The sequence below is a fragment of the Mus musculus genome, chromosome 11, assembly GCF_000001635.26.
Source record: "Mus musculus strain C57BL/6J chromosome 11, GRCm38.p6 C57BL/6J".
Classification (NCBI taxonomy): domain Eukaryota; kingdom Metazoa; phylum Chordata; class Mammalia; order Rodentia; family Muridae; genus Mus; species Mus musculus.
In genome coordinates, this window is record NC_000077.6 from 39,301,799 (window position 1) to 39,324,361 (window position 22,563).

Below are 22,563 nucleotides of genomic sequence, written 5' to 3' on the forward strand. Positions count from 1 at the left end.
AGGGGCCTCTCTTCCCAATGATGGCCGAATAGGCCATCTTCTGATACATATGCATGACATGCATGACATAAAGACATGAGCTCTAGGGGTACTGGTTAGTTCATATTGATGTTCCACCTATAGGGTTGCAGACCACTTTAGCTCCTTGGGTACTTTCTCTAGCTCCTAATCTTCCGATTCCCCAAAATTTACCTGAAAATTATATTTGTTTACTCAGGTAACAAAATTGTGGCCCCAACCCTGTTCTTTTCTGATTCCATGCAGTCCTCCTTCAATTTACTCAAGACAAACTAACCAAGATCATATTTGTCAGATATTTTCTAAACGTTTATTTTCTGATGATTAGATTCTAAATAACAGTGATTGTTTTGTTAACTTTGTTTCTATTAATGTAGCAAATTATAAGTGTTGTACAAACTTCTTTTTATATAACTGAATTTTTCCAACAATTCTTTGGTGTTATCTTTCCCTTTAATAAAATTTTACATTACAAACTAATGAGTCAATTAGTTATAGGTGGGGTTTCTACTTTAAATCAGCATGCAAAACCTTGAGTAGAATTGTAGAATATTATCTGATACTAATTTATACTTTAGGTCAATTAATTTACTTGAGGGAAAAAGGCCAAAATTTATTCTTATTCAGTATTTCACACTTGTTACTTACAGTCAGTACACAAAATGGTAAGAAAAATTTATGACTTTTCTTATACTTCATAATTTTATTACTATTTTAGTTTTCAATGGAGAAAGCATCTGATAATTTAAGATGCAAAGAGGGAGTCAATGATATTTTAAAGGCATTTGAAAATATGCAAAATACCCTGAAACAATAATCACAATAAAGGCACAAAAGCAATGAATATTAAAATTACAGCACAGACGTGTGGGTCAAACTTGAGGAAGAGCAGATTGTAGAAGGAAGGACCAGGAAGAAGGTAAAAACCCACCACTCAGTAGCCCAAGAACAATGGCTAATATGGTGCAGTTAATCTTAGAAAGTATTCTGTGTTCAATGTCTCCATGGTCAAATAGAATCTGCTGCACTGAAATGGCATAACCAATTACAAATTTTAGGGGTAGTAGCTAGAGATTTTGGGCAGGTTGTGAGGCCTTTTAACCCAACCCCTTTAATCCTCCATATTTGACAGGACTGTATATGGAGGAAGTTAGATTCTATTCCCCTAGCCTAACCTACATGTAAAGGACTTATCTCTTATGGAAGAAATTTAGCACTATTCAGTAGTTATATGTGATAAAAAGTAATTACTCCTGCTTTAAAAAACTCTATCTTGCGCTTTTACTTTAATACCACAGGCTGGAATGCATACCTCACTATGTAATATAGATAAGTACTTTTAACATTGCAAAATATCCCTTCATTTTAAAGCTCTGATTAAGTGAACTGCCTTACTTTCCCAGGATACATCACAAGTTCTTTACTACCTAATATCCTATTTTTAGAGATTCTGATCTATGTACTTTTACTGTAAATTCTCAAGGCTTTAAATCATTTAATATAAAGGTCTAGGATAGAATATAATAGGATTTTTACAGTCACCGATGATATTTCATCATTTGTGAATTATAGTAAAATGTTCTTAAATTTGCAAAATTTTTATATAGAATATTGGGTATAATGTGCAGTCATTCTCAGACCCAATGAAATTCAGAGTTGGGGTTTACATTTTTCTAATCAGCACCAATGATTAAGGAAAAAGAATGTGTAACTCTAGCTTTGTTTCATCTTTTAGTTACATATAAAAATACATGTAAAGAAAAGAAAATGAAATCATTAAATGTTCTATCATTAAAGAAAGTAAAAGTGGTCCAGGAGGACCAAAAGAAAGAACAGGAGCAGGAAGTGTAAGAAAGTAGTGGATGGAGGCATCCAGGAAGACATTATAAAGTCAAGTATTTCATCTAAGGACATAATAGTCCCAACGTGACTCTGCAAACTTTGGTGATAGAGTTCACCTGATATTATTATGATGTAGATGTGTTAAACTAGATTTCCTTAACTATTATCTTGTTCAAAGAGAAATCTATCAAAGCAATGGTTAGTTCTGAGCAGTAGTGGCACATGCCTTTAATCCCACCACTCATTCAGATCTCTTGTCACTCTGTTTGAGCCTAGCCTCATATACAGAGGGAGTTTCAGGATACCCAGGGCTACACAGAGAAGCCCAGTCCTTAAAATGCTAAAAAGAAAAAGATAATAAGAGTAAGAATAAGAATAAGAATAAGAACAAGACCAATAATAATAATAGTGAATTCTTACAATAAGGACAAAGTAACATGAGAAACTTGGTTTCATTCATAACTATTCATACTTGACCTAATCATATTTTACTAAATAATTTCCTTTGGAAATATATTAAATGTCACTTAAAGTAGGACTTAGACATTTTTCATCCTCTCTTCAGTTTCTGGATTGTCTTAGAAATGCTCATGAAAGTCAAGGTATTATAATAACAATAAATATTTTGAACTGTGAATAACTTTCAAATAAATACTAGTGTATTTTTTTCCGAGGGAAAAGGGCATGCGGATATTTCTTTTTTATTGTATATTTTCTTTATTTACATTTCAAATGTTATCCCCTTTCCCTATTTATCCTCCTCCCTGAAACCTCCTATCCCAATCTTCCTTCACCTGCTTCTATGAGGGGTTCCACCACCCTCTCACCCACTCCAACCTTACCACTCTCCATTCCCCTAAACTAAGGCATCTGTCGGGCCTTCATAGGACCAAGGATCTCTCTTCCCATTGAGCCTGACAAGACCATTATCTGCTATGTATGCAGCTGGAGCTATGTGCACTCCTTGGTTGATAGCTTAGTACCTGGGAGATCAAGGGATCTGGTTGGTTGATATTGTTATTCTTCATATGAGGTTACAAACCACTTCAACTCCTTCAGTCCTTTTTCTAACCACTCTATTGGGGACCCTGAGCTCCGTCCAATGGTTGGCTGCAACCATCTGCCTCTGTATTTGTAAGGCTGAGGCAGGGCCTCTCAGGAGACAGCTATATCAGGCTCCTGTCATCATGCACTTCTTGGCATCTAGTACACTGTCTGAGATGGGTATATGGGATGGATTCCCAAGTGGGACAGTCTCTGGATGGTCTTACCTTCATGATGATATTTCAAAACACTGAAACACTCTGTTGTTTTGTGAAGGGAAGTTGCATGGATCTAGCCTTTATAGGGTAGTTAAATTTGTTATAGAAAACAAAACAAAAGAAAAAACAAAACAAAACATCAACAACAAAAATAGTATGCAGACTGTGACTTAAAAGTTCACTCCCTTTTGACAGCTCTGGAAACTGGGAACACTATGGATTTGCCACTTAACATAGATGTAGGGTCCATTCAAGGAAAATCTTTTCATTCATATATAGTCATCTTCAGATCAAGTCATATGTGTAGAAAATAGAAACTCTGTGTTTCTTCTGTCTCATCATAAAGACAACAATCCCATCACATGGCTCCGCAATTATAGTAACCTAAGCCTATTGACTCCCAACAACCTACCCTTGTGGGGAGCCGCCCTCACATTCGCCGTTACAAGATGGCGCTGACATCCTGTGTTCTAAGTGGTAAACAAATAATCTGCGCATGTGCCAAGGGTAGTTCTCCACTCCATGTGCTCTGCCTTCCCTGTGACGACAACTCAGCCAATGGGCTGCAGCCAATCAGGGAGTGACACGTCCTAGGCAGAGGATAATTCTCCTTAAAAGGGACGGGGTTTCGCCGTTCTCTCTCTTGCTCCTGAAGATGTAAGCAATAAAGCTTTTGCCGCAGAAGATTCCGGTTTGTTGAGTCTTTCCTGGCCGGTTGCTAGAACGCGTGTAAGATACCCTCTCACACAATCAGTAGTATTAGAAGGAGTAGCCCTTGGGTTTTAAAGCTTCAGTGTATGCATGGTTGAAGGACAGAAGAATTCAGTCTACAGTAATATCTGAATAATTATATCTGCAAATGTATTCACATAAATTCATTTTTAAAGGTAATTAGTATCATTTGAGAATGTTAATATATTTGAAGAATTTAATCTCACATCCCTTGAATTCCTGGGATACCTGAATCTCCTGAAGGATATTCATAAGCTAAAATGATTTTCAAATAAACAAGATGTGCAACTGTTTTTATCTTAACACATACATTCTTTTTTTTTTAATTAGGTATTTTCCTCGTTTACATTTTCAATGCTATCCCAAAGGTCCCCCATACCCACCCCCAAAACCCCCTACCCACCCACTCCCCCTTTTTGCCTCTGGCGTTCCCCTGTACTGGGGCATATAAAGTTTGCAAGTCCAATGGGCCTCTCTTTGCAGTGATGGCCGACTAGGCCATCTTTTGATACATATGCAGCTAAAGACAAGAGCTCCCGGGTACTGGTTAGTTCATATTGTTGTTTCACCTATAGGGTTGCAGTTCCCTTTAGCTCCTTGGGTAATTTCTCTAGCTCCTCCATTAGGGGCCGTGTGACCCATCCAATAGCTGACTGTGATCATCCACTTCTGGATAATAGCCCAGAAACTTAGGATACCCAAGATATAAGATACAACTTGCCAAACGCATGAAATTCAAGAAGAACGAAGACCAAAGTGTGGACACTTTACCCTTTCTTAGAAATGGGAACAAAACACCCATAGAAGGAGTTACAGAGACAAAATTTGGAGCTGTGACGAAAGGATGGACCATCTAGTGATTGCCATATGCAGGGATCCATCCCATAATCAGCTTCCAAATGCTGACACCATTGAATACACTAGCAAGATTTCGCTGAAAGGACCCAGATATAGCTCTCACTTGTGAGACTAGGCCGGGGCCTAGCAAACATAGAAGTGGATGAACACATACATTCTTCTTAGTACTCATTTCAGTGTGTGTGTAGACCTGGTTTTGCAATGTAAATTGTTTCTTTTAATTTAAATGCTGATACAGTTAGTGTTATAGTCATTTGTTTGATGAAACATTTGTCTCCTATGCAGGAAAAAGAGATACCTCATGCAAGAAAATGAGAGAGAGAGAGAGAGAGAGAGAGAGAGAGAGAGAGAGAGAGAGCGAGCACTTGAACCTGTAACTTTGAATAGATCTATATCCCTGCTGGTTCTATTTTAACTAATAGGTATCTTATGGTTACTATGAATGTATACTTTAATTCACTCTTCTGGGTCATTAAAATTCTTGTTTCCATGATCATATTTGTGCATTAAGTATGTGTTGGAAAATTTTGAGTTCATCATTACAATACTAGTAATTCTGCAGTTAATAATCAGCTTGTGATTTTCGGATTAATAATTTATGCCTTAGAGAGAAGGATGAATAAAAAAAAATCCCTTTAAAAAGTACCAAATGTTAAAACATATAATAAAGTAAAGTGAGCAATGAAGAAAACTGTTTATCAAATGGCATAATTATTTAGTAATTATTCACTTTGTGCTTTCAAAATATGGTACAGTGTTTGGGTTTGCAACAGCTCTTTCATTTTTCATGTGAAAGCATATCCATTAATATTTGTCTAAGTAAAGACCTGCTCTGTGTACAAATGATTGTTGAAACTGAGTGCTTGGAAGGAAGATCTTCAATGTTTTCACTGAGAAATAATGAAAACATATTTGATAAATAATTCATTTATACCTGCTGTGCATAATAATCACTGCTGATGTTGGAGTTCTTTCTAGAATAGTTCTCCAAATAACTTGTCCTTTGCACAGTGTTGTTTTCAGTGATGGGATGAGAATTTTTGATACTTCATCAGACATGCTGTTCTAGGAATTAATACAGTGAAATTGTGTCCCAAAGCTTTGTATAAATGATTTATTTTAAATGTGTGATGAGCTTGGCCATAATTTAAATAAGAATTTCCTAAAAGGTATAGAATTATTCTAATCCTATGCAAGACCCACAATTTAATTTCAGTTCTATATGCATTCAGTATATTAAGCCACTTAAGAAATCTTAAAATATATGTGAATGAAAGACTACTACCACTTGTCCATGCTTGATTGTCTGCTTTTCCCGAGAGTCGCAACTGAATGTTACAAAATGGTAAATCTTCAGTGTCCAGTCTGGAAGTAGATATAGAAAATGGTCTAAGTTTAACAAAAGCTCAAAGGGATTCTGCTGTTTCCTGGACTTAAATATTACTGATATCTCTGATAAGAGGAAATCATATTGAAGACAATGATTTACATGCTATTACAGTGAGTATCACAAATGAGAGTCATCACCTCTGAAGAGCAAGAATTTGAGAGCCAGTAAAATATTTTGTTGTAGAAAGTATTTTTCGTTTTTTATTCCAGTTTAAGTGAATTCCAAGTATTCTATATTTATATTGAGAATTTCTTGAATTTTACATTTACAATAAGCTTTAAGAATGCTATTTTTACAATATAAAATAAACACCTTTTTATTCAACAAAGTAATTTGATATATATTGCTCACATTGTATCATGTGGTACTGGTTTAAAGATTCTAGATTGTAAATTTTATTCTTCCAAATGTTTTAATAAATAAAATAGTGATGAATATATGGGAACCAATGCATTACCAGTAACATTCATGACAAGAAAATCTTGATAAAATATTGATAAAACTGGCCACACACTGATATAAGGACGACATGCTTTTATATGATCTCTTATAATGTACATTTAGTAATGTTTGAATCTAATTACTAAACATCATAATTTCTAAAACTACATCTTTATTGGAATTATTTCTTCTTATAAATAAATTCAAAAATTAGCGCAAAAAATTAGAAATGTCTTCCCTAACAATTGACTGAGGGTTCAGGGAAGTCCACATTGAGTTGGTAGCTTTCAGTAACATGTGGCAATTTAATTCATGATACAACTGAGAAAGCAGTCTAGGGAAGGAAATGAAAATGTAGATGCTCACAGATCAGAAAAGCAAAAAACATCAAATCAGAAGGATATTTTTATAATAAAGCTTGTGTACCTTATAATTGAATTGTTACTTCAACTTGAGGTCCTTACTATCTAAGAGACAATTCAAATACAGAAAGACTTGCATAGACTTTTCAAGACTGTGTAAAATGAAAGGCTACACAAAGGCAAACTGACGAATAGGAACTCACAGACAATTATTAAAATAAATTATTTTCATGAAAGGAGTGCTTGTGGAGTTAATCAACACAGGAGCAGAGAAGTCTCCTTGATAGACAAATAGTAGGAATTCAAGTTATATTATTTCAAAACTGCTGTTATTTTGCACTGTTCTCATGAGAAACATTCAGTCAATATGCTCAATATGTGTTCTCATATTACTCTTGAGCATGGCCAAGTATTTTAAACATGTTTTTCCTAAAAATGTAAATATGATATTCTCAATAGCGTAGATGTGAATCAGGTATTTGTGTAAGGTTCTTTCAAAATTTGAGCAATATTGGAAAGACATATTTTTTATTTTACATTTAAGGATTTTTTTCAACCCAAACTGCTTTCATGTTGAGCAAATCTATCAAGCAGTGAAACTTCCACAATTAGTTTAGAAAGTAATTTAATCATCACTATTCCATCTGAGGTACAATCTTAGCAAGCAGGTAATGTACTGGTCACTGGAGTTGATTATTTCTGCTTCTCAGGGCTCTGTTTGCTGCTACCAAATGGTGCATTAGAGGCAGCTACGTGCAGAGAAGAGGTTGGGGAAATAGGTACACAACTGTGTCAACATGTCTCCTAGCAGCGCATTAAGCTTAAATGTGCTTTCATGATTTTCCGTTTTTTCTCCCTCATTCCAGGGCTCCCTTCAACCCTTCCACTTGTATATACTCTCCCCCACTAACATCCCACATATACATATGTCTGCTGGGCTCTTCGTGTGGCATATTGAGAGCAGCAGTTTGTTTCTGCAGGACATCACACATGAATGACTTATTTCAATTTTCTCATTTCTCTTTGGTGCACCATGTCACCAGCTGCAGATGTGATCCTGACTTTGGAGTTCTAGGTATAGTAGTAATATTGATCATCTTTCCTTCTTCCTCTAACCCTTTGGAGTATCTTAGATGTTTCTGAAGACAAATCCTAAAACTAAAAAGTTTTCTTTAACCCTTCTATTGGGAAATGTCTCTCTGATAACACTAAACAATACACAGTACAATTTAGTTTGAGGTCTCTGGTGATGCTCAGCAACCAGATCAATACACTGATCATCATTAGCACTCTAGATACATCACCCTGTTGTTACCTCTCAATAACTACTTACTGGCAGTTTCGACAGACATCTCAACTTCATGAAAGAATTTTCTTTCTTTCGTATTACTTACATACTGAGAATGAAATCCTAATATTCATTTCATTTTTTTACTATATTTATAAAATCTGCCCAATCATGTAGATTCTTATGTCTCCCAGTAATATCATTCATGCAACATTACACATATTCTTTTGTGCAGTTTCATTTCTTTCATTTTATTGATGCAGAGTGTCATCATTTACATTTAAGGTAATTTAATTTACCTATATATCAGTGCTAAGAAAATACTGTTATATGGATTTTCTCCTGGTACTGAACCTGAAAGGATGATTGGTGATCTATAAAACACACACATTTTTTATACTTAAAATGAAAAGTGAATGTGATATCAAAATCTATCTCACTGCTGCATCATTAGCAAGTTCTTAGCACTCCACGCCTTTGCTAAATTTGAGTTGTCAAGCCTTATAACTTCAATGACTCTAATGCCGACGTTGACTTTTCCTGGTTAACAATCATTAGCCGACAATGTTTTTAACTTATATCTGATACAGATGTCTTATTAGAGTCCACTTCCCACTCAATCATTTTTTTTACTTCTATTTTTTAGGGATCATTAAGAATTCTCTAAATATTCTTTCAGTTATGATTATATTAAAACTATATTCTCATTTACACTTACAAACATTTCACATTGGCCCATTGTGAAAATGAGTTCTTAATTTCACTGTCAACTAATCAAATATTTTGCTGTATGGCTATTACTTTGCCCTACTTAAGAAACAATATCCTATTTTATGATGGACATATTAGTCTTTATTAACTGAGAGAAATTTTGCAACTGCTAGCTAAATGTGTAATTCCTAGAGATTCGTTCTCTAGACACAGTTTTGTTAAGTAACACCATTTCCATTATGGACAAATGATTGCTCCAGAATCACCTGTCACTGCTAGTAACATTTCCTGGCATGGACTGTATCATCCATGTTGGAATAGGCATCTACACACACATGTCTGCTTCTGCTTTGGCTACTTAGCTATTCCTGCATAGACAGTACATTACCTCTCTACTGAAGTGCAATATTTAAGACTTGATTGTCTGATAGATTGAGTTCTTGCCCTTTGCTAGTCTTCAAGGAAACGTGCAATGTCTATTATTAGCATGTGGCATATTGGTAACAAACACTGTCTGTCCATGGAGTTCAACAAAAGCTCCTGTTGGAATATTCCAGGAGGATGCAATAAATCTAAAGGTATAAGTTTAAACCATTCATGATACTTAGTTTTTCCTTCCATCAGCATGTTATGCAAATCAATATTCTTGCTTTTTCATTAATTTTACTCAGGAAATATCTTGTCTTCCCTTGCAGAAAATATTGCAATGCAGTATGCTATGCTGAAAGACATTGTTTTTCATTGTAATTTTCTTCTCTTGGTTATAAAATTAAATTGTTTTGCATATTTTGATTTATATCCTGGTAATGGGATGTAGCACGGTATTGATTTGAATTGAGTTACTATTCACATATGAATATTCACAGACAAAAAGTATTTTCTTTCTTACTGTTGGGACAGTGTTAGAAGGAAGAATAGCAGAGCACCAGCTAGGGTTAGGGTTAGGGTTAGGGTTAGGGTTAGGGTTAGGGTTAGGCAATGCAAAAACTGTGGTGGGCTTGGATTAGGTAGTGCTTTGGAAATCAATACAGAGTTGTGAGGGAATGATTTGAAATGTTGGAAAGACCGTAAGAAATTATGTGTAAAGCCTAAGTGTATGTGTTTACATATATAGCTTAATGAAGTTATGACACTTAGATTTGCAATGACCTCCCTAAGAGCCATACTGAGGTGACACAAATCCCAGAATGAGGCCTGAAGTCTCTTGCATTTGTTGATCAGGATAATCTAAGATATTCCCAAAACAATATAGACAGTTGATGTTACCTTTGAAGTTCATGATAGTGAATACACAGGGCATTTGAGCATAGGACTTTAGATGATGTGAACTGGACCTGACCTCAAATCTTCCTCCCTGAGGAATAGCTTTCACAGTATGGAAGGGGCTGAGAGAGCTTCCTAGGGAGGAAGGAACACAATCAACAATCCCAACTGTGATATCTCCAAATAATAGCAATAAACGATATTGCAATACCTCTAACATTGAAATAGTAGCACTCATATCTTGAAAATAAACATCAGCTTTCTCAATAAGCTTAAGCATCAGTACACAGAAAGGAAATCATGCCTCATACCTGAAACCAATCCATCTGATTTATCTTAAAGGATCATTGATGCTTAGACCCAGCTGGTATATCTACAACATAGCTCTTTCACCCAAGGCTCAGAAAAATATCATGAGAAAGAAGGAAGAAAGATTTTAAGAGCTATAGGACCAAGAAATCTCCTATGAAGTTGTATCTCCTGGAATTAACTTGGAAATTTCAAGACTTATATGCAAAAGTATGGCCGCCTTATCAAGATCTCAACAAGGACATTAGTAGACATGCTAGTGAGTTCTTAGCCATTCCAACTGGGATGGGATGAAATATCAAAGTTCTGTTGATTAGCATCTCCCTCATGGCTAAAGAATTTAAGCACTTTTTAGATGTTTCTAAACATTTATTTTTTATTTCTTTGTTCATATCCATAGCCTATTTTTTAGTTCTGTTATTTCTTTTCTTGAAATTTGGGGTTTTGTTCCTTATGTATTCTGGATATTAATCCTCTGTCAAAGATTCTCTACCAGGTTAGGGATCTCTTCACTCAATTCATTGCTTCCACCTGTCAATTATTTTAATTCCTGACCAAATGAGGTCCTATTCCAAAAAGCCTTTTGTTGCACCTATACATTGTAGAGTACTCACTATCCATGTTCTTTCCTAGATAAACATTTCTCAGCCTGAGGGCTGTGACTCCACAGATGTCTCATGTCAGATATCTTGCATGATTCATAATAATAGCAAAATCAGAGTATTGACATAGCAATGTAGTAAATTGATTGTTGGTGGTCACATGACATGAGGAGTAGGGTTAAAGAGAAACAGCACCAGGTGAGTTGAGAACCACTTGTCTAGATGTTTCGCCATTTTGGCTTTTACAGTGAGATTTAGATCTTGGAGTTGATGTTTGTTCAGAGATAGCTATAGATATAATTTTATCTTTCTTTGTGTGGATATCCGACTTTTAATGCACAATATGTTGAAAGGGTATGCCTAAATAAATTTTAAAAAATCCAGGCAGTGGTGGTGCAAACATTTAATCTGAGCACTTGTGAAGCAGAGGCAGGGGGATTTATGAGTTTGAGGCCAGCCTGGTCTACATAGTCAGTTCCAGGACAGCTAGGGTACAGAGAGAAAACTTGTCTCAAAAACAAAACAAAACAAAACAAAACAAAAACAAAACAAAAACAAAAAACAAAAACAAAAAACAAAAACAAAACAAACACTAACTAACTAAATAAATAAATAATAAAATTTTAAAATATGAAAGGAGTATCTTTTCTCCATCTTATATTTTGTCACCTTTGTCAAATATTAGGTAATTGCACCTACATTCACTCTTGATTTGCTCTTCTATTTTTCCACTGTCTATACATCAGTTTTTAGTAAGTAATATACTGGCTTTGTTACTAAATCTGTGTAATATACATTGAAACCTGGTATGGTAATATCTCCAACATTATGTTCAGACTTGCTATGGTTATGTGGTATTTTTTGTGGTTCCATATGAATATGAGAGAATTATTCTTATGTCTGTGATGCTATGGGGAGTTTGATTTGGATTACATTACTGTGAATTGCTTTTGGTAAGAAACAGAAAGATTGTGAGAGCCAGAAGAATTAAGAAGCCTACTGGGAGATTGTGTCTGCTGTATACGACAGGCAGAATGCATCTATGAAATTTCAACTATATACTTGTTTAAATAAGACGATAACAATAATAACACTGGTGAGCATGCCAATTTCATTGCAGTAAATCTCACAGGTCTTAAATCTAGATGATGAACTATTGGTAAATAATGACTAGAGAGAGAGGGGGAGAAAAATCAGTCTTGCCTAGGAATAAGCAACCAAATTGCATATCCAATAGCAAGTTGTCCTAGAAAAAAAAATGTACTTAAAAACAAAAGTAAATGAACTCAGCAGATGTGAATGTCTGCATGTTTGTTTGTAGGTGTATGAATGTGTGCGTGTAACAATGGCAACTAAAATAAAGAAGCCATGAATTTGAGAAGAACCAAGAGCACTGAAGAAGTCAAGTGGGAGATGAAAAGCATCCCAATACAGTATTATGTATAAAATTCTTTAAAAATATAAAACATGCATAAATACAAAGATAATGTATTAGAATGTGAGATATCTTGATAACGTTTGGGTTTGTTGGTTAACATTTAAAAATATGTGTTCTCAATGGAGTAGCTTTCCAAAGTTATCTGGACAAGTATCAGAAAATGATACCTAATTCTGTAATTTTCTGAGGCTTAGCCAAATCTTCATTTCAGAATGTAATAATTCTGCTAGCTCTTACAATGATGTACTTCACACACTGAGTACTTCCTCCAACAAATGATGCAGTCAACAAATAATTATTGAATGATTAAAAATGAAATGTCAATATAGAAGATGTTTAACATAGTGTTTGGAATTAGTTGAAAGTTACATAAATGATAGGCATTATACATTTATTGTTATGAATCCAAGATAATTGCAATCATCTCTTGTCCATCTGCAGAAACAACTATTGTGCTTATCCTCTTCAGCTTTCTAACATATTTCAAATAGTTATCCCAAGTCTCTAAGTATACATATTTGGACTTACATTAAAAAAATGTGACACAGGAATTAATAATTTTCACCTTACATTAGACCAGAGTATTTTACTCTGCAACAATACAGGTAAATATAACGTGGGGATCTTCACTAGCCTCCTTGGATATTTGTAATTTGTGAAGAAAACTGGGCAGTGGTGGCACACGCCTTTAACCCCAGCACTTGGGAGGCAGAGGCAGGCAGATATCTGAGTTTGAGGCCAGCCTGGTGTACAGAGTAAGTTCCAGGTTTCTACATAGAGAAACCCTGTCTAGAAAAAAAAACATAACAATAATAATAATAAAGTTGTGAAGAGAATTTTAAAGATATCATGGATGCAAATAATTCTGCCATAGACGTACAAATATAAGTAGAAATATTTAAGGCTTAGTTTTCAGTCCCATCATTACATTGTGATTGTGTTACAAGGGAATTGGTTGGTCTTTGAGAAAGTCAGCACCAATGAAATTAACCTCAAAAACGATTATCAGTCACCGGCCAATTACCAGGGACATGGCTTAGTGTTTGGCAGCTTTTCTCCTATACCCAGTGCCCTTGGTTAGATCTATATACCCATAAAATGTAAAGAAACAAAAATAATGCTAGTGACCATTGTAAATTCTGAAAGAATACTAGGATTTATATTGCTACCCTATTTATTTGACATGTGTGATGTTACAATAGAATTTACTGCAAAGATTATTCATTAATATAATTACCCACATAAATCAGCACTGTGAATTGTATGTATATACATATGTATATATGTATGCATACACATATGTATATATGTATGTGTATATGTATTAATGTGTAAATGTATGTATGTATATACATTTATATATGTATGTATATATTTGTATACATGTATATATATATATATGTACATATGAGTATATATGTACAAATGTATGGGTGTATATATGTATTATGTACATATGTACATATATGTGATTATATGTATGTATATTAGTATATCTATGAAAAATTATAATTTTTACATGTGTCCTTTGCACATAGGTACATAAAACTAGATTATCAGGTACAAAGATTCATGAAACAAAATGTACTATTGTGTTGCAAAAATGTACTCTGAATGTATGTAACCCTAAGTCAAATCTATTGCATCTGTTTGATTTTAAACTTTTTAATCTAGTTTATCTTTGTCTTAAAATCTTAATAAATTTAATTTTCAACAAGATCATTGCAGTAAATGGACACAGACAGCATATAAAATTATACCTAATGAATTTTCCCTGTTTAAATGTCTTTCTAAAGACCAATATTTTGATATTTATTGTAATAAAATAGCCTTACTTTCTTAAAATTAGCAAATTTAATTGAGACAAGTAAATTGAGGCAAAGTCTACTGTTTACTTTTTAGCATAAATGGGATACCAGACAGAAGCAAAACTTAACTTTTGTATGAGCTCAAGGTAAATTACAAATACATGTGTGTGTGTGTGTGTGTGTGTGTATTCTTACTATGATAATTGAATAGTAACCAGGAAGATGAAGGTGCAATTCATAAAATCATTGCATATAACTTAACAGGTGATAATATTATCTTCTCACAATATATTTACTCAAGCTTTACCACACAAAGACTCAAATTTTTCATCTAAAAATAATCCAAAGTTAGAAGAAAAAGTACATTGCCTATGACTACTTGACAATACCCACAAGCCAGATTCCCTTCCAATAATCCTATTTTATTATAATAAATATCAAGATATTGGTCTTTTTTTTTTCCATTTTTTATTAGGTATTTAGCTCATTTACATTTCCAATGCTATACCAAAAGTCCCCCTTACCCACCCACCCCCACTCCCCTACCCACCCACTCCCCCCCTTTGGCCCTGGCGTTCCCCTGTACCGGGGCACACAAAGTCTGCGTGTCCAATGGGCCTCTCTTTCCAGTGATGGCCGACTAGGCCATCTTTTGATACATATGCAGCTAGAGTCAAGAGCTCAGGGGTACTGGTTAGTTCATAATGTTGTTCCACCTATAGGGTTGAAGATCCCTTTAGCTCCTTAGGTACTTTCTCTAGCTCCTCCATTGGGAGCCCTGTGATCCATCCATTAGCTGACTGTGAGCATCCACTTCTGTGTTTGCTAGGCCCCGGCATAGTCTCACAAGAGACAGCTACATCTGGGTCCTTTCAGTAAAATCTTGCTAGTGTATGCAATGGTGTCAGCATTTGGAAGCTGATTATGGGGTGGATCCCTGGATATGGCAGTCTCTACATGGTCCATCCTTTCATCTCAGCTCCATACTTTGTTTCTGTAACTCCTTCCATGGGTGTTTTGTTCCCACTTCTAAGGAGGGGCATAGTGTCCACACTTCAGTCTTCATTTTTCTTGAGTTTCATGTGTTTAGGAAATTGTATCTTATATCGTGGGTATCCTAGGTTTTGGGCTAGTATCCACTTATCAGTGAGTACATATTGTGTGAGTTCCTTTGTGATTGTGTTACCTCACTCAGGATGATGCTCTCCAGGTCCATCCATTTGGCTAGGAATTTCATAAATTCATTCTTTTTAATAGCTGAGTAGTACTCCATTGTGTAGATGTACCACATTTTCTGTATCCATTCCTCTGTTGAGGGGCATCTGGGTTCTTTCCAGTTTCTGGCTATTATAAATAAGGCTGCTATGAACATAGTGGAGCATGTGTCCTTCTTACCAGTTGAAGATATTGGTCTTTAGAAAGACTTTTAAACATGAAAGATTCATTAGGTGTAAATTTATATGTTGTATGGGTCCATCGATTGTAACCTTTTTTTTTTATTATAAAAATTAAATCCACTAAGACTTTAAGATGAAGATAAGCTAGTTTAATTTTTGGTTTATTTTACTTTCCCTTTCAAATACTACTATGAAAGCTCTTCACACATTCAACTTATTTCTCCTAAAATATTCAGGCCATTTTTAATTAAACCATCCTGCATTTCATATGACAGGTCAATTCCCCTCTGTCCTTTGTGAACGGTCACCCAGCTCCTTATTAACAGCATCCCAGGTGATGGCGGACAACTTTATTTCTTGGTTTATAGGCATTATTAAGGAATGCTCCACTGCTAAGTGTAAAGACTGGGATTCCTATGGCATCGTTCAATGTTCTATCCTCCACAATACTTCTCCATCTGTTATTATCACATGAAAAGCTCATTGTTTTCTGGGTAATTTTACATTTACCAAATGCAAATTTCAAATATTTATCATTTGATATTATCATGAATATTTCTTAGCTAGTTTCACACTTAAGATATAATATCATGGTTGATAAGATAAACTCTAATTTAGTTTCCCAGAGATGTTCTTGGGATGACAGATAAGAATATCTGGGGACTTTAAATTCAAAAAAATCATTCCATGAATGTGACTAACCTAATCTGTCCAGTATCAGGCCTTCTCAGGTTCATTATCTGCATGTGTATGTAACACAGCTTTAACTTAACCAATGGAAAAAAAGTGCTTTGCGGGGCCAGAAGGGTCCAGAACCCCTGTCCTGGTCTTTCACTTATGACAATGTGTTGGTTCTGTATGGATAAATGAAGAGTGTTGAGTTTACCAGAGTGCTTTGCTTGGTGTGTTGACTTAATAATTTCACCTTCCAGATTATAATGCTATTGCACAGCACTACTAATATTTTTCATGAAAATAGGCTCATTAGTATTTTGAAGGTGTTATTGGTTTTAAAAACTTCCATACTTAACGTTTTTCTTTATTTTTGATATTATATTCATACCTACTTCAAACTCTGCATAGTCCACATAATGTTACTTGCATGCTATTCTTTTAGCCCATTTGTTGTTGTCTAAGAACTAATTTTTTAACCTAAAATACACTTTACTTCATTAATATATTTATCATTAACATGCTCAATGTATCACAGTTTTACCTAACAGAGGGAGGACCACAGCACAGTGGAGCATTTCAGTGGTATTTGGCATCAGATCAGTAAAGGTCTTTCAGTTTCTGCTTCCTTTATGCTTTCACCTTAGGCAAATAAGTACGTACAAAAGGACATTTTAAAACTATTACATGTGCCAACCCAACTGGCTGTGCAGTGCTTATCCATTATGGAGGCCCATTAAACCGTTATTAAGTAAAAAGGAATGAGATAGAGGTAACAACATGCTTAGGGAAATGACCAACAATGAATAAGATTTTAATGAATGTCAATCTTCCTACTACCACTTACATTGTTGCCCTGGTGCTATTTCTTTTTCCTCATAGGTGCCATTATCTCAATAGGCAATTCTCTTGTATTTCACAACCACGATCTAAATTGAACAGTGTATGCCTTCCTCATTTGAATTAGTGTTGTCCTTTGTAAACATTTGAGACCTCCTCTTACTGTGTATTGCTTTCTAGTCTGTTGTAATTTTCAAAGATGTTTTCCATGTTCTACTGAGGACACCATCCTTACTAATATACCATGTGTTCCTATGAGATAGCATAAAGTATAATTTAGAGATGGTGACATGATGGAGGGAACAAATCACTGAAGACACTTGTGTATAAAATGAAATCATAGAGATTTCGGTGTAGTTCATGGCAAAAAAAAAAAAAAAAAGAAGATAGAGGATTAATAGGGACTGCTGATAAAGAACATTAAAGTTGTAAATCTATCACATATTTTGGGGCTCATGTTTTAAAGAAAAATAAGCATAATATTATTACATTAAATTTACAATATGTGTGGGGTGTGGGGTCTGCCCTTAAGTGGTTTGGATACCAAATCAGACTCCCTTTGAAGGAGCTGAAGCAGTTTGCAAACCCATAGGAAGAACAACAAAATCAACCAACCAGAGCTCCTAGGGTCTAAACCCCCAACCAAGGAGTACACATAGAAGGACTCATGGCTCCAGCCATAAATGTAGCAGAGGATGGCCTTGTTGGCCATCAATGGGAGAAAAATCCCTTGATCCCATGAAAGCTTGATGCCCCAGTATAGGGGAATGCCAGAGCAGGGAGTCAGGAGTGGGTGGGTGGGTGGAGGCACACCCTCATAAAAGCAAGAGGAGGGGGTATTCAATAAGGGGTTTCTGGGGGGAATCAGGAAAGGAAATAATATTTGAAATGTGAATAAATAAAATATCCAATTTAAAGAAAATTTTTTTTAAAAAGAAACGAAATTTTCATTTGGTAGTAGATATCACTTAGAAATATTCTAAGAATTCTAGATCTTACAGCAATGTGCTACCAAATGAAAAATTCGTTTCTATTTTTAAATGTTTTTCTTTAAATTGGATATTTTATTTATTCACATTTCAAACGTTATTTCCTGATTCATGAAACTGCAAAGCTTCTGTAAGGCAAAAGACACCATCAATAAGACAAAAAGGCCACCAACAGATTGGGAAAGGATCTTTACCTATCCTAAATCAGATAGGGGACTAATATCCAATATATATAAAGAACTCAAGAAGGTGGACTCCAGAAAATCAAATAACCCCATTAAAAAATGGGGCTCAAAGCTAAACAAAGAATTCTCACCTGAGGAATACCGAATGGCTGAGAAGCACCTGAAAAAATGCTCAGCATCCTTAATCATCAGAGAAATGCAAATCTAAACAACCCTGAGATTCCATCTCATACCAGTCAGAATGGCTAAGAACAAAAATTCAGGTGACAGCAGATGCTGGCGAGGATGTGGAGAAAGAGGAATACTCCTCCATTTTTGGTGGGTTTGCAAGCTTGTACAACCACTCTGGAAATCAGTCTGGCGGTTCCTCAGAAAAATTGGACATAGTACTACCGGAGGATCCCGCAATACCACTCCTGGGCATATATCCAGAAGATGTCCCAACCAGTAAGAAGGACACATGCTCCACTATGTTCATAGCAGCCTTATTTATAATAGCCAGAAGCTGGAAAGAACCCAGATGCCCCTCAACAGAGGAATGGACACAAAAAATGTGGTATATTTACACAATGGAGTACTACTCAGCTATTAAAAAGAACAAATTTATGAAATTCCTAGGCAAATGGATGGACCTGGAGGTCATCATCCTGAGTGAGGTAACCCAATCACAAAGGAACTCACACAATATGTACTCACTGATAAGTGGATATTAGCCCAGTAACTTAGAATACCCAAGATATAAGATACAATTTGCAAAACACATGAAACTGAAGAAGAACAAAGACCGAAGTGTGGACACTTTGCCCCTTCTTAGAATTGGAAACAATCACCCATGGAAGGAGTTACAGAGACAAAGTTTGGAGCTGAGACAAAAGGATGGACCATCTAGAGACTGCCATATCCAGGGATCCATCCCATAATTAGCCTCCAAACGATGACACCATTGCATACACTAGCAAGCGTTGGCTGAAAGGACCCTGATATAACTGTCTCTTGTGAGACTAGGCCGGGGCCTAGCAAACACATAAGTGGATGCTCACAGTCAGCTATTGGATGGAGCACAGGGTCCCCAATGGTGGAGCTAGAGAAAGTATCCAAGGAGCTAAAGAGATCTGCAACCTTGTAGGTGCAACAACATTATGAACTAACCAGTATCCCAGAGCTCTTGACTCTATCTGCATATGTATCAAAAGATGGCCTCATCGGCCATCACTAGAAAGAGAGGCCCATTGGACATGCAAACTTTATATGCCCCAGTACAGGGGAATGCCAGGGCCAACAAATGGGAATGGGTGGGTAGGGAAGTGGGGGGGAGGGTATGGGGGACTTTTGGGATAACATTCTAAATGTATATATATAAGAAAAATCTTCTGAGTTAGGGATTGGGGCTTGTGTCCATAACCTCTCTGAATACTAGGACCCCATCCAGCTTAGACTTATGCATGCTCTGTTGTGCTGTCATGTCTCTGTGGGTTCATATGATCATTAGTTTTGCTGTGTCTAGAAGTTCTTGTTTCCTGGGTGTCTTCCAGCTTCTTGACCTCTTAGACTTTTTTCCCTTCCTTATCTACAGAGTTCCCTGAGCCCCATGGGGAGGGATTTGATGGAGACACATTATTTAAAACCGACTGTTACAGGGTCTCTCACTCTCTGCACGCTGTCCAGTTGTTAGTCTCTATATTTATTCCCATCTATTGCAAGACACTGCTTCTCTGATGATGGCTGAACAAAGCACAGGTTTATTGTTATAGGTGTTTATTTTTTCTTTTATTTAATTTCTGCCTGATTTGTAGTGAGAGAAAAAGAACAAGAAAGGATGTGGATTTGGGTTGGACAGGCAATGAATGAGATCTGAAAGGAGTTCATGGAAGGGAACCATAATCAGAAAACATTATATGAAAACAATCTCTTTTCCATTAAAAAGTATGTGTTGAATGGACATAGACAGACATACACACACAAAAAAGTTACACACACCTACAAAGGAAAATGGTTGCTGGTGCATCCATATTTTTGCATAGAATAAATAATTAGATGCTTTTTATCTTTCAGAGGGTTGTAAGGTTTGCATACATAATAGAAAATGAAATGTGATTGATGGATGGTTTCAATGTCTTCATGTTAGAGAGTAAACCAGTAAAAGTAATGGGAATTTAGTGATGTATATTCATTTCATGGGTATGTCTATACAATACACTAAGGTATCTGTGGGTTTGCTGAAAATTGCAAATTATTATATTTAAGTAGGTATTTGATAGATGTTTATACCACATTAGAAGTATTTTAAAGTCTGATCTCAATTCTAAAATAAACAAATTTAGATAAGCATTCTATGAAACAAGTACTCTGTGAGGCATAAGGCAAATACTATTGTCATTATTAATGAAAACAGCAGAACTAAGCATAATTGAAATAGTCTTGAAGAACATTCAGGGTTTAAAAATAAGAGATAAAGAAACAGTACTTTTATTAAATGACTGTGTTTCTTTGTGTGTGTGTGTGTGCCTGTGTGTGTGTGTGTGTGTGTGTGTGAGAGAGAGAGAGAGAGAGAGAGAGAGAGAGATGACAATCCTTAAAAATGTTAAGGGTTTTGTATGATTGTGGAGCATCTTTTGAGTATATGACCAGGAGCAGTATCCTGGTTCTTCTTGTAGAACAATTTCCAAATTTCTGAGGAACCACATGACTGATTTTTAGAGTAATTGTACCAGTTTGCAATTCTACCAACTATGGTAGAGTGTTCTCCTTTCTCCACAGCCTTGCCAGCATGTGCAGCCCCTTGAGATTCTTATTTTAGCCATTCTGAATGGCATAAGGTGGAATCTCAGGGTTGTTTTGATTTGCATTTCTCTGATGATTACTACATCGTTTTGATTTTAGTTCACAGTTTGCAGTGTTTCATTGTTTAAGAACTGCATAGATATGACCTGTGGATGGTCCTCCTTTTATCATTTAGGAAAGAATTATGGTATTTGACCTCCAATGCTGTTCCTATTTCTGTGTGAATGCTGTAGAATTTTCTTTGAGGTATGAAAACAAAATGAAATCAGAAAATGTTTATGAAAATTCTAACCAGTATTGATTATGGCACTGATACCTCCTTTGTACTAAGATCACCATATGTCATTATGTAATTACCTTTCAAATATAAAGGTAGTGCACACTATCATTTAAAAGGAAGAGTCAACACCATTTATTATAAATTCTGTGAATAAAAACATATTTTATCAGTATAGCAAGTTGTATTAATTTTCGACTAATGATCCTTAACTCTTTTACCTCCTTCCTTTTGTTAATTTTGATGATAGTTTGGTCACAATTCCAATTACCTTTCACATATATTTTCATGTGAATTCAGATAGCATAAGTGCTAAGCGTACATGGGAATCAATAGCTAATATATTTCTGAACACAATCCTCAGCATTTTTATCTTGAATTAAAACAACTTGAAATGTTCACAGTCCCACCTTTAATCAAGTGGAACCATAAACTACAAAGAATTGAAAATGAAATGAGTATAAGAAATTTCACACTCCAAGCAGTTGGATGATAATAAGTTTCCACCTGTTAACATATTAATAACAGTGTTAAAGAGCACATTGTGCCTGAGGTATTACAAGTCTGTGCAATTTTACATGTGTCAAGAAATGGTTTGCTTGTTAGCAACTGGCTAGAGTATCAAAGCAGAGTGAATTCCTTTGGGGAAAGTAGTTGTGTAATAAGGAGACCTGGAATTCTCCACTCACTGAGTTATTTAAAATAATCTGTGAAAACCACTGGATAATACAGGAACAGGGATTGCCCTCTGGAGGGTATTAGATGACCTACAGTAATAGATCATTTCAGTGCCTAATACCTGTTATTAATATGTCATAATTTTGAAAAGTACATTCTGGGGGAGAGGCAGAAAATGGTCATATAAGGAGACAAAGCACACAAAGGGACAAAGCTTAAAACACAAAGCAGACATCTTGCACCAATGATTTTGATTATTATACCAGGCAAAACATCTGGTTAGAATTGCCAAGAAGAGAAGAGTTAGATGACATTTTATTTGACTCTTTCTTTATGAGATGTTCTCTTTTAGATAAACTGGGTTCAGTGATATATTAAAATCCCGAAGGTGAAAATAGAGCAACCTACATTTTACATAAT

The 22,563-nt window shown here is 35.5% G+C and overlaps 1 long non-coding RNA gene across 1 annotated transcript in view; it reads right to left on the reverse strand.

Moving 5' to 3' along the window:
- Window positions 1-5,904: 5,904 nt before the first annotated feature.
- 4930553C11Rik (RIKEN cDNA 4930553C11 gene) overlaps window positions 5,905-22,563 on the reverse strand; it is an 82,523-nt gene continuing 65,864 nt past the window's right edge. Inside the window, exon 3 of the long non-coding RNA NR_126439.1 lies at window positions 5,905-6,077. This is a non-coding gene — a long non-coding RNA (RIKEN cDNA 4930553C11 gene). The remainder of the gene's footprint in view (window positions 6,078-22,563) is intronic.